Source organism: Aegilops tauschii, chromosome 1 (assembly GCF_002575655.3).
Source record: "Aegilops tauschii subsp. strangulata cultivar AL8/78 chromosome 1, Aet v6.0, whole genome shotgun sequence".
In the NCBI taxonomy this organism is placed as follows: domain Eukaryota; kingdom Viridiplantae; phylum Streptophyta; class Magnoliopsida; order Poales; family Poaceae; genus Aegilops; species Aegilops tauschii.
In genome coordinates this window covers 474,125,292-474,137,644 of record NC_053035.3, presented here as the reverse complement: position 1 = coordinate 474,137,644, position 12,353 = coordinate 474,125,292, and positions in this window count along the sequence as shown.

Below are 12,353 nucleotides of genomic sequence, written 5' to 3'. Positions count from 1 at the left end.
TATATGAGTGATATGTTTTGTGGTCATGCCCCGCTGGTCAATGGTTTATTCTTGATGAATCTCGAACGTGATGTTACACATATTCATAGTGTGAATACCAAAAGATGTAAAGTTGATAACGATAGTCCCACATACTTGTGGCACTGCCGCCTTGGTCACATTGGTGTCAAGCACATGAAGAAGCTCCATGCAGATGGACTTTTGGAGTCTCTTGATTACGAATCATTTGACACGTGCGAACCATGCCTCATGGGTAAGATGACCAAGACTCCGTTCTCCGGAACAATGGAGCGAGCAACCAATTTATTAGAAATCATACATACCGATGTGTGCGGTCCAATGAGTGTTGAGGCTCGCGGAGGATATCGTTCTGTTCTCACTCTCATTGATGACTTAAGTAGATATGGGTATGTCTACCTAATGAAACACAAGTCTGAAACCTTTGAAAAGTTCAAGGAATTTCAGAGTGAGGTTGAGAATCAACGTGACAGGAAAATAAATTTCTTACGATCAGATCGTGGTGGAGAATATTTAAGTCACAAATTTGGTACGCACTTAAACAAATGTGGAATCGTTTCACAACTCACGCCGCCTGGAACACCTCAGCGAAATGGTGTGTCCGAACGTCGTAATCGCACTCTATTGGATATGGTGCGATCTATGATGTCTTTTACCGATCTACCGCTCTCATTTTGGGGCTATGCTTTAGAGACTGCCGCATTCACTTTAAATAGGGCTCCGTCGAAATCCGTTGAGACGACACCGTATGAATTATGGTTTGGGAAGAAACCTAAGCTGTCGTTTCTAAAAGTTTGGGGATGCGATGCTTTTGTCAAGAAACTTCAACCTGAAAAGCTCGAACCCAAGTCGGAAAAATGCGTCTTCATAGGATACCCTAAGGAAACCATTGGGTATACCTTCTACCTCAGATCCGAAGGCAAGATCTTTGTTGCCAAGAATGGGTCCTTTCTGGAGAAAGAGTTTCTCTCGAAAGAATTAAGTGGGAGGAAAGTGGAACTTGATGAGGTGATAGTCACCCCTTCCGAACCGGAAAGTAGCGCAGCGCGGGAAGATGTTCCTGTGGTGCCTACACCGACTGGGGAGGAAGTTAATGATGATGATCATGAAGCTTCAGATCAAGTTACTGCTGAACTTCGTAGGTCCACAAGGACAGGTTCCGCACCAGAGTGGTACGGCAACCCTGTCCTGGAAATCATGTTGTTAGACAGCGGTGAACCTTTGAACTATGAAGAAGCAATGGCGGGCCCGGATTCTGACAAATGGCTAGAAGCCATGAAATCCGAGATAGGATCCATGTATGAAAACGAAGTATGGACTTTGACTGACTTGCCCGATGATCGGCGAGCCATAGAAAATAAATGGATCTTTCAGAAGAAGACAGACGCGGATGGTAATGTGACCATCTATAAGGCTCGACTTGTCGCTAAGGGTTATCGACAAGTTCAAGGGGTTGACTATGATGAGACTTTCTCACCCGTAGCAAAGCTGAAGTCCGTCCGAATCATGTTAGCAATTGCCGCATACTATGATTATGAGATATGGCAAATGGACGTCAAAACGGCATTCCTTAACGGCTTTCTTAAGGAAGAATTGTATATGATGCAGCCGGAAGGTTTTGTCGATCCTAAGAATGCTAACAAGGTATGCAAGCTCCAGCGCTCCATCTATGGACTGGTGCAAGCATCTCGGAGTTGGAACATTCGTTTTGATGAGATGATCAAAGCGTTTGGGTTTACACAGACTTATGGAGAAGCCCGTGTTTACAAGAAAGTGAGTGGGAGCTCTGTAGCATTTCTCTTATTATATGTGGATGATATACTATTGATGGGAAATGATATAGAATTCTTGGAAAGTATAAAGGCCTACTTGAATAAGTGTTTTTCAATGAAGGACCTTGGAGAAGCTGCTTATATATTAGGCATCAAGATCTATAGAGATAGATCAAGACGCCTCATTGGTCTTTCACAGAGTACGTACCTTGACAAGATATTAAAGAAGTTTAATATGGATCAGTCCAAGAAGGGGTTCTTGCCTGTATTGCAAGGTGTGCAATTGAGCACGGCTCAATGCCCGACCACGGCAGAAGATAGAGAAAAGATGAGTGTCATCCCCTATGCCTCGGCCATAGGGTCTATTATATATGCCATGCTGTGTACCAGACCTGATGTAAACCTTGCCGTAAGTTTGGTAGGAAGGTACCAAAGTAATCCCGGCATGGAACACTGGACAGCGGTCAAGAATATCCTGAAGTACCTGAAGAGGACTAAGGATATGTTTCTCGTTTATGGAGGTGACGAAGAGCTCGTCGTAAAGGGTTACGTCGACGCTAGCTTCGACACAGATCTGGATGACTCGAAGTCACAAACCGGATACATGTATATTTTGAATGGAGGGGCAGTAAGCTGGTGCAGTTGCAAGCAAAGCATCGTGGCGGGATCTACATGTGAAGCAGAGTACATGGCAGCCTCAGAGGCAGCGCAAGAAGCAATCTGGATGAAGGAGTTCATTACCGACCTAGGGGTGATTCCCAATGCGTCGGGCCCGATGACTCTCTTCTGTGACAACACTGGAGCTATTACCCTTGCCAAGGAGCCCAGGTTTCACAGGAAGACCAGGCATATCAAGCATCGCTTCAACTCCATTCGTGAAAGTGTTCAAAATGGAGACATAGATATTTGTAAAGTACATACGGACCTGAATGTAGCAGACCCGTTGACTAAATCTCTCCCTAGAGCAAAACATGATCAACACCAGAACGCTATGGGTGTTCGATTCATCACAATGTAACTAGATTATTGACTCTAGTGCAAGTGGGAGACTGTTGGAGATATGCCCTAGAGGCAATAATAAATGGTTATTATTATATTTCCTTGTTCATGATAATTAGCTATTGTTCATGCTATAATTGTGTTATCCGGAAATCGTAATACATGTGTGAATACATAGGCCACAACATGTCCCTAGTGAGCCTCTAGTTGACTAGCTCATTGATCAACAGATAGTCATGGTTTCCTGACTATGGACATTGGATGTCATTGATAACGGGATCACATCATTAGGACAATGATGTGATGGACAAGACCCAATCCTAAGCATAGCACAAAAGATCGTGTAGTTCGTTTGCTAGAGCTTTTCCAATGTCAAGTATCTTTTCCTTAGACCATGACATCGTGCAACTCCCGGATGCCGTAGGAGTACTTTGGGTGTACCAAACATCACAACGTAACTGGGTGACTATAAAGGTACACTACGGGTATCTCTGAAAGTGTCTGTTGGGTTGACACGGATCGAGGCTGGGATTTGTCACTCCGTATGACAGAGAGGTATCTCTGGACCCACTCGGTAATGCATCATCATAATGAGCTCAATGTGACTAAGGCGTTAGTCACGGGATCATGCATTGCGGTATGAGTAAAGAGACTTGCCGGTGACGAGATTGAACAAGGTATTGGGATACCGACGATCGAATCTCGGGCAAGTAACGTACCGATTGACATAGGGAATTGTATACGGGATTGATTGAATCCTCGACATCGTGGTTCATACGATGAGATCATCGTGGAACATGTGGGAGCCAACATGGGTATCCAGATCCCACTGTTGGTTATTGATCGGAGAGGCGTCTCGGTCATGTCTGCATGTCTCCCGAACCCGTAGGGTCTACACACTTAAGGTTCGGTGACGCTAGGGTTGTAGAGATATTAGTATGCGGAAACCCGAAAGTTGTTCGGAGTCCTGGATGAGATCCCGGACGTCACGAGGAGTTCCGGAATGGTCCGTAGGTGAAGAATTATATATAGGAAGTCCAGTTTCGGCCACCGGGAAAGTTTCGGGGGTTATCGGTATTGTACCGGGACCACCGGAAGTGTCTCGGGGGTCCATCGGGTGGGGCCACCTATCCCGGAGGGCCCCATGGGCTGAAGTGGGAAGGGAACCAGCCCTTCGTGGGCTGGGGCGCCCCCCCTTGGGCCTCCCCCTGCGCCTAGGGTTGGAAACCCTAGGGGTGGGGGGCAAGCCACCCCCTTGGCCGCCGCCCCCCCCCTCAGATGGGATCTCCAGGGTGGCCGGCGCCCCCCCCCCCCCCAGGACCCCTATAAATAGTGGGGGGACGGAGGGCAGCAAGAACACAGCCCCTGGCACCTCCCTCTCCCCCTGCAACACCTCTCCCTCCCGCTTGTGCTTGGCAAAGCCCTACCGGGATCCCCGCTACTTCCACCACCACGCCGTCGTGCTGCTGGATCTCCATCAACCTCTCCTTCCCCCTTTCTGGATCAAGAAGGAGGAGACGTTGCTGCTCCGTACGTGTGTTGAACGCGGAGGTGCCGTCCTTTCGGCACTCGGTCATCGGTGATTTGGATCACGGCGAGTACGACTCCATCAACCCCGTTCACTTGAACGCTTCCGCTTGCGATCTACAAGGGTATGTAGATGCATTCCTTTCCCCTCGTTGCTAGTATACTCCATAGATGGATCTTGGTGATGCGTAGGAAACTTTAAAATTCTGCTACGATCCCCAACGGTCTGTTGGGTTGGCACGAATCGAGACTGGGATTTGTCACTCCGTGTAAACGGAGAGGTATCTCTGGGCCCACTCGGTAGGACATCATCATTATGTGCACAATGTGACCAAGGAGTTGATCACGGGATGATGTGTTACGGAACGAGTAAAGAGACTTGCCGGTAATGAGATTGAACAAGGTATTGGGATACCGACGATCGAATCTCGGGCAAGTAACATACCGATAGACAAAGGGAATTGAATACGGGATTGATTGAATCCTCGACATCGTGGTTCATCCGATGAGATTATCGAGGAGCATGTGGGAGCCAACATGGGTATCCAGATCCCGCTGTTGGTTATTGACCGGAGAGTCGTCTCGGTCATGTCTACATGTCTCCCGAACCCGTAGGGTCTACACACTTAAGGTTCGGTGACGCTAGGGTTATAGAGATATTAGTATGCGGTAACCCGAAAGTTGTTCGGAGTCCCGGATGAGATCCTGGACGTCACGAGGAGTTCCGGAATGGTCCGGAGGTAAAGATTTATATATGGGAAGTCTTGTTTTGGTCGCCGGAAAAGTTTCGCGCATTATCAGTATTGTACCGGGAGTGCCGAAAGGGGTCCGGGGGTCCACCAAGGGGGTCCACCTGCCCCGGGGGGCCACATGGGCTGTAGGGGTGTGCGCCTTGGCCTATATGGGCTAAGGGCACCAGCCCCAAGAGGCCCATGCGCCAAGAGATAAGGGAAAGGGAGAGTCCTAAAGGGGGAAGGCACCTCCTAGGTGCCTTAGGGAGGATGGACTCCTCCCTGGCCGCACCCTTCCTTGGAGGAAGGGCCAAGGCTGCGCCCCCCCCCCCTCTCCCTTGGCCCTATATATAGTGGGGGGAAGGGAGGGCAGCAACACCTAAGCCCTGGCGCCTCCCTCTCCCTCCCGTGACACATCTCCCTCCTCCCGCAGCGTTTGGCGAAGCCCTGTTGGAATCCCGCTACTTCCACCACCACGCCGTCGTGCTGCTGGATCTCCATCAACCTCTCCTTCCCCCTTGCTGGATCAAGAAGGAGGAGACGTCGCTGTTCCGTACGTGTGTTGAACGCGGAGGTGCCGTCCGTTCGGCGCTAGGATCATCGGTGATTTGGATCACGACGAGTACGACTCCATCAACCCCGTTCTCTTGAACGCTTCCGCTCGCGATCTACAAGGGTATGTAGATGCACTCCTCTCTCTCGTTGCTAGATGACTCCATAGATTGATCTTGGTGATGCGTAGAAAATTTTGAATTATTGCTACGTTCTCCAACAGTGGCATCATGAGCTAGGTCTATGCGTATTTTCTATGCACGAGTAGAACACAAAGTAGTTGTGGGCGTCGATTTTGTCAATTTACTTGCCGTTACTAGTCTTATCTTGATTCGGCGGCATCGTGGGATGAAGCGGCCCGGACCGACCTTACACGTAGACTTACGTGAGACAGGTTCCACCGACTGACATGCACTAGTTGCATAATGTGGCTAGCGGGTGTCTGTCTCTCCCACTTTAGTCGGATCGGATTCGATGAAAAGGGTCCTTATGAAGGGTAAATAGAAATTGTCATATCACGTTGTGGCTTTTGCGTAGGTAAGAAACGTTCTTGCTAGAATCCCATAGCAGCCACGTAAAACATGCAACAACAATTAGAGGACGTCTAACTTGTTTTTGCAGGGTATGCTATGTGATGTGATATGGCCAAAAGGATGTGATGAATGATATATGTGATGTATGAGATTGATCATGTTCTTGTAATAGGAATCACGACTTGCATGTCGATGAGTATGACAACCGGCAGGAGCCATAGGAGTTGTCTTAATTTATTGTATGACCTGCGTGTCAAAGAAAATGCCATGTAATTACTTTACTTTATTGCTAACCGTTAGCCATAGTAGTAGAAGTAATAGTTGGCGAGACAACTTCATGAAGACACGATGATGGAAATCATGATGATGGAGATCATGGTGTCATGCCGGTGACGAAGGTGATCATGCCGCGCCTCAAAGATGGAGATCAAAGGCGCAAGATGATATTGGCCATATCACGTCACTTTATGATTTGCATGTGATGTTTGTCATGTTTACATCTTATTTGCTTAGAACGACGGTAGCATAAATAAGATGATCCCTCACTAAAATTTCAAGAGACGTGTTCCCCCTAACTGTGCACCGTTGCGAAGGTTCGTTGTTTCGAAGCACCACGTGATGATCGGGTGTGATAGATTCTAACGTTCGAATACAACGGGTGTTGACGAGCCTAGCATGTACAGACATGGCCTCGGAACACATGCGAAACACTTAGGTTGACTTGACCAGCCTAGCATGTACAGACATGGCCTCGGAACACAAGAGATCGATAGGTCGAACATGAGTCGTATAGTAGATGCGATCAACATGGAGATGTTCACCGATGATGACTTGTCCGTCTCACGTGATGATCGGACACGGCCTAGTTTGACTCGGATCATGTATCACTTAGATGACTAGAGGGATGTCTATCTGAGTGGGAGTTCATTAAATAATCAGATGAACTTAATTATCATGAACATAGTCAAAAGGTCTTTGCAAATTATGTCATATCTTACGCTTTAGTTCTACTGTTTAAGATATGTTCCTAGAGAAAAATTTAGTTGAAAGTTGATAGTAGCAATTATGTGGACTGGGTCCGTGAACTAAGGATTGTCCTCATTGCTGCACAGAAGGCTTATGTCCTTAATGCACCGCTCGGTGTGCTGAACCTCAGCGTCGTCTGTAGATGTTGCGAAACACCTGACATACACGTTTTGATGACTACGTGATAGTTCAGTGCGTATTGCTAACGGTTTAGAATTGTGGCACCAAAGACGGTTTTGAAACATCGCAGAACATATGAGATGTTCCGAAGACTGAAATTGGGATTTCAGACTAGTGCCCACGTCAAGAGGTATGAGACCTCTGACAAGTTTCTTAAGCCTGCAAACTAAGGGAGAAAAGCTCAATCGTTGAGCATGTGCTCAGGTTGTCTGAGTACCACAATCGCTTGAATCGAGTGGGAGTTAATCTTCCAGATGAGATAGTGATGGTTCTCCATAGTCACTGCCACCAAGCTATTAGAGCTTCGTGATGAACTATAACATATCAGGGATAGATATGATAATCCTTGAGCAACTCGCGATGTTTGACACCGCAAAAGTAGAAATCAAGAAGGAGCATCAATTGTTGATGGTTAGTAAAACCACTAGTTTCTAGAAGGGCAAGGGCAAAAGGGATACTTCATGAAACAGCAAATCATTTGCTGCTCTAGTGAAGAATCCCAAGGTTGAACCCAAACCCGAGACTAAGTGCTTCAGTAATGAGGGGAACGGTCACTGAAGCAGAACTACCCTAGATACTTGGTAGATGAGAAGGCAGGCAAGGTCGACAGAAGTATATTGGATATACATTATATGAATGTGTACTTTACTAGTACTCCTAGCAGCACCAGGGTATTAGATACCGGTTTGGTTGCTAAGTGTTAGTAACTCGAAATAAAAGCTGTGGAATAAACGGAGACTAGCTAAAGGTGAGATGACGATATGTGTTGGAAATGTTTCCAAGGTTGATGTGATCAAGCATCGCATGCTCCCTCTACCATCGAGATTGGTGTTAAACCTAAATAATTGTTATTTGGTGTTTGCGTTGAGCATAAACATGATTGGATTATGTTTATCGCAATACGGTTATTCATAAGGAGAATAATGGTTACTCTGTTTATTTGAATAATACCTTCAATGGTCTTGCACCTAAAATGAATCTCGATCGCAGTGATACACATGTTGGTGCCAAAAGATATAAAATAGTGATGATAGTACCACATACTTGTGGCACTGCCATTTGAGTCATATTGGTATAGAACGCATGAAGAAGCTCCATGTAGATGGATCTTTGGACTCACTCGTTTTTGAAAAGATTGAGACATGCGAACCATGTCTATTGGTATATATGCATGAAGAAACTCCATGCAGATGGGTCGTTTGGACTCACTTGATTTTGAATCACTTGAGACATGCAAATCATACCACATGGGCAAGATGACTGAAAGGCCTTGTTTTACGTAAGATGGAACAAGAGAGCAACTTGTTGGAAGTAATACATTTGATGTGTGCAGTCCAATGAGTGCTGAGGCACGCAGTGGATATCGATATGTTCTTACTTCACAGATGATTTGAGTAGATGCTGAGTGTATTTACTTGATGAAACACAAGTCTGAATTATTGAAAGGTTCAAGTAATTTCAGAGTAAAGTTGAAGATCATCGTGACAAGAGGATAAAATGTCTATGATATGATCATAGAGATATCTGAGTTACAAGTTTGGCACACAATTAAGAAATTGTGGAAATTGTTTCACGACTAATACCGCTTGGAGCACCATAGTGTGATGGTGTGTCCGAACATCATAACTGCACCCTATTGGATATGGTGCATACCATGATGTCTCTTATCGAATTACCACTATCGTTTATGGGTTAGGCATTAGAGACAACCGCATTCACTTTAAATAGGGCACCACGCAATTCCGTTGAGACGACACCATTTAGAGAAACCTAAGTTGTCGTTTCTTAGAAGTTTGGGGCTGCGATGCTTATGTGAAAAAGTTTCAGGCTAATGAGCTCGAACCCAAAGCGGATAAATGCATCTTCATAGAATACCCAAAACAGTTGGGTATACCTCCTATTTCAGATCCGGAAGCAAAAGTAATTGCTTCTAGAAACGAGTCCTTTCTCGAGGAAAAGTTTCTCTCGAAAGAATTGAGTGGGAGGATGGTGGAGACTTGATGAGGTTATTGAACCATAACTTCAACTAGTGTGTACCAGGGCACAGGAAGTTGTTCCTGTGGCACCTACACCAATTGAAGTGGAAGCTTATGATAGTGATCATGAAACTTCGGATCAAGTCACTACCAAACCTCATAGGACGACGAGGATGCGTACTACTTCAGAGTAATGCGTGATCCTGTCTTGGAAGTCATGTTGCTAGACAACAATGAACCTACGAGCTATGGAGAAGCGATGGTGGGCCCGGATTCCGAAGAATGGCTCGAGGCCATGAAATCCGAGAGAGGATCCATGTATAAAAGCAAAGTATAGACTTTGGAAGAAATACTTGATGGTCGTAAGGCTGTTGGGTGCAGATGGATTTTAAAAGGAAGACGGACAATGATGGTAAGTGTCACCATTAAGTAAGCTCGGCTTATCGTTAAGATGTTTTCCGACAAGTTCAAGGAGTTGACTACGATGAGACTTTCTCACTCGTAGCGATGCTAAGAGTCTGTTGGAATTGTATTAGCAGTCTTGCAGATAGGATGTCAAAACATTGTTTCCTCGACGATTTTCTTGAGGAAAGGTTGTATGTGATACAACCAGAAGGTTTTTGTCAATCCTGAAAGATGCTAACAAGTGTGCAAAGCTCCAGCAATCCTTCTAAGGACTGGAGTAAGCATCTCGGAGTTGGAATGTACGCTTTGATGAGATGATCAAAGATTTTGGGTTTATACAAAGTTTATGAGAAACTTGTATTTCCAAAGAAGTGAGTGGGAGCACTATAGAATTTCTGATGAGTATATATTGTTGATCAGAGATGATGTAGAATTTCTGGAAAGCATAGAGGGTTATTTGAAAAGTGTTTTTCAATGGAAAACCTGATTAAGCTACTTGAACATTGAGCATCAAGATCTATAAGGATAGATCAAAAACGCTTAATAGTACTTTCAAATGAATACATACCGTGACAAGATTTTGAAGGAGTTCAAAATAGACCAGCAAAGAAGGAGTTCTTGGCTGTGTTACAAGGTGTGAGTATTGAGTAAGACTCAAGACCTGACCACAGCAGAAGAGAGAGAAAGGACGAAGGTCGTCCCCTATGCTTTAGACGTAGGCTCTACAGTATGCTATGCTGTGTACCGCACATGAAGTGTGCCTTGCCATGAGTTGGTCAAGGGGTACAATAGTGATCCGGGAATGGATCACATGACAGCGGTCGAACCTATCCTTAGTATCTAGTGGACTAAGGAATTTTCTCGATTATGGAGGTGAAAAGGAGTTCGTCGTAAAGGGTTACGTCGATGCGAACTTTGACACTAATCCGGATGACTCTGAGTAGTAAACCTGATTCGTATAGTAGAGCAGTTATTTGAAATGGCTCCAAGTAGCGCGTGGTAGCATCCACAAGATGACATAGATATTCGTAAAGCACACACGGATCTGAAAGGTTCAGACCCGTTGACTAATAACCTCTCTCACAAGCATAACATGATCAAACCAAGGAGGGTCACATGGTGATGTGACCTGTGAGTGTTAATCACATGGTGATATGAACTAGATTATTGACTCTAGTGCAAGTGGGAGACTGTTGGAAATATGCCCTAGAGGCAATAATAAATTGGTTATTATTATATTTCCTTGTTCATGATAATCGTTTATTATCCATGCTAAAATTGTATTGATAGGAAACTCAGATACATGTGTGGATACATAGACAACACCATGTCCCTAGTAAGCCTCTAGTTGACTAGCTCGTTGATCAATAGATGGTTACGGTTTCCTGACCATGGACATTGGATGTCGTTGATAACGGGATCACATCATTAGGAGAATGATGTGATGGACAAGACCCAATCCTAAGCCTAGCACAAGATCGTGTTGTTCGTTTGCTAAGAGCTTTTCTAATGTCAAGTATCATTTCCTTATACCATGAGATTGTGCAACTCCCGGATACCGTAGGAATGCTTTGGCTGTACCAAACGTCACAACGTAACTGGGTGGCTATAAAGGTGCACTACAGGTATCTCCGAAAGTGTCTGTTGGGTTGGCACGAATCGAGGCTGGGATTTGTCACTCCGTGTAAACGGAGAGGTATCTCTGGGCCCACTCAGTAGGACATCATCATTATGTGCACAATGTGACCAAGGATTTGATCACGGGATGATGTGTTACGGAACGAGTAAAGAGACTTGCCGGTAACGAGATTGAACAAGGTATTGGGATACCGACGATTGAATCTCGGGCAAGTAACATACCGATAGACAAAGGGAATTGAATACGGGATTGATTGAATCCTCGACATCGTGGTTCATCCGATGAGATCATCGAGGAGCATGTGGGAGCCAACATGGGTATCCAGATCCCGCTGTTGGTTATTGACCGGAGAGTCGTCTCGGTCATGTCTACATGTCTCCCGAACCCGTAGGGTCTATACACTTAAGGTTCGGTGACGCTAGGGTTATAGAGATATTAGTATGCGGTAACCCGAAAGTTGTTCGGAGTCCCGGATGAGATCCCGGACGTCACGAGGAGTTCCGGAATGGTCCGGAGGTAAAGATTTATATATGGGAAGTCTTGTTTTGGTCGCCGGAAAAGTTTCACGCATGATCGGTATTGTACCGGGAGTGCCGAAAGGGGTCCGGGGGTCCACCAAGGGGGTCCACCTGCCCCGGGGGGCCACATGGGCTGTAGGGGTGTGCGCCTTGGCCTATATGGGCCAAGGGCACCAGCCCCAAGAGGCCCATGCGCCAAGAGATAAGGGAAAGGGAGAGTCCTAAAGGGGGAAGGCACCTCCTAGGTGCCTTGGGGAGGATGGACTCCTCCCTGGCCGCACCCTTCCTTGGAGGAAGGGCCAAGGCTGCGCCCCCCCCCCCTCTCCCTTGGCCCTATATATAGTGGGGGGAAGGGAGGGCAGCAACACCTAAGCCCTGGCGCCTCCCTCTCCCTCCCGTGACACATCTCCCTCCTCCCGCAGCGCTTGGCGAAGCCCTGTTGGAATCCCGCTACTTCCACCACCATGCCGTCGTGCT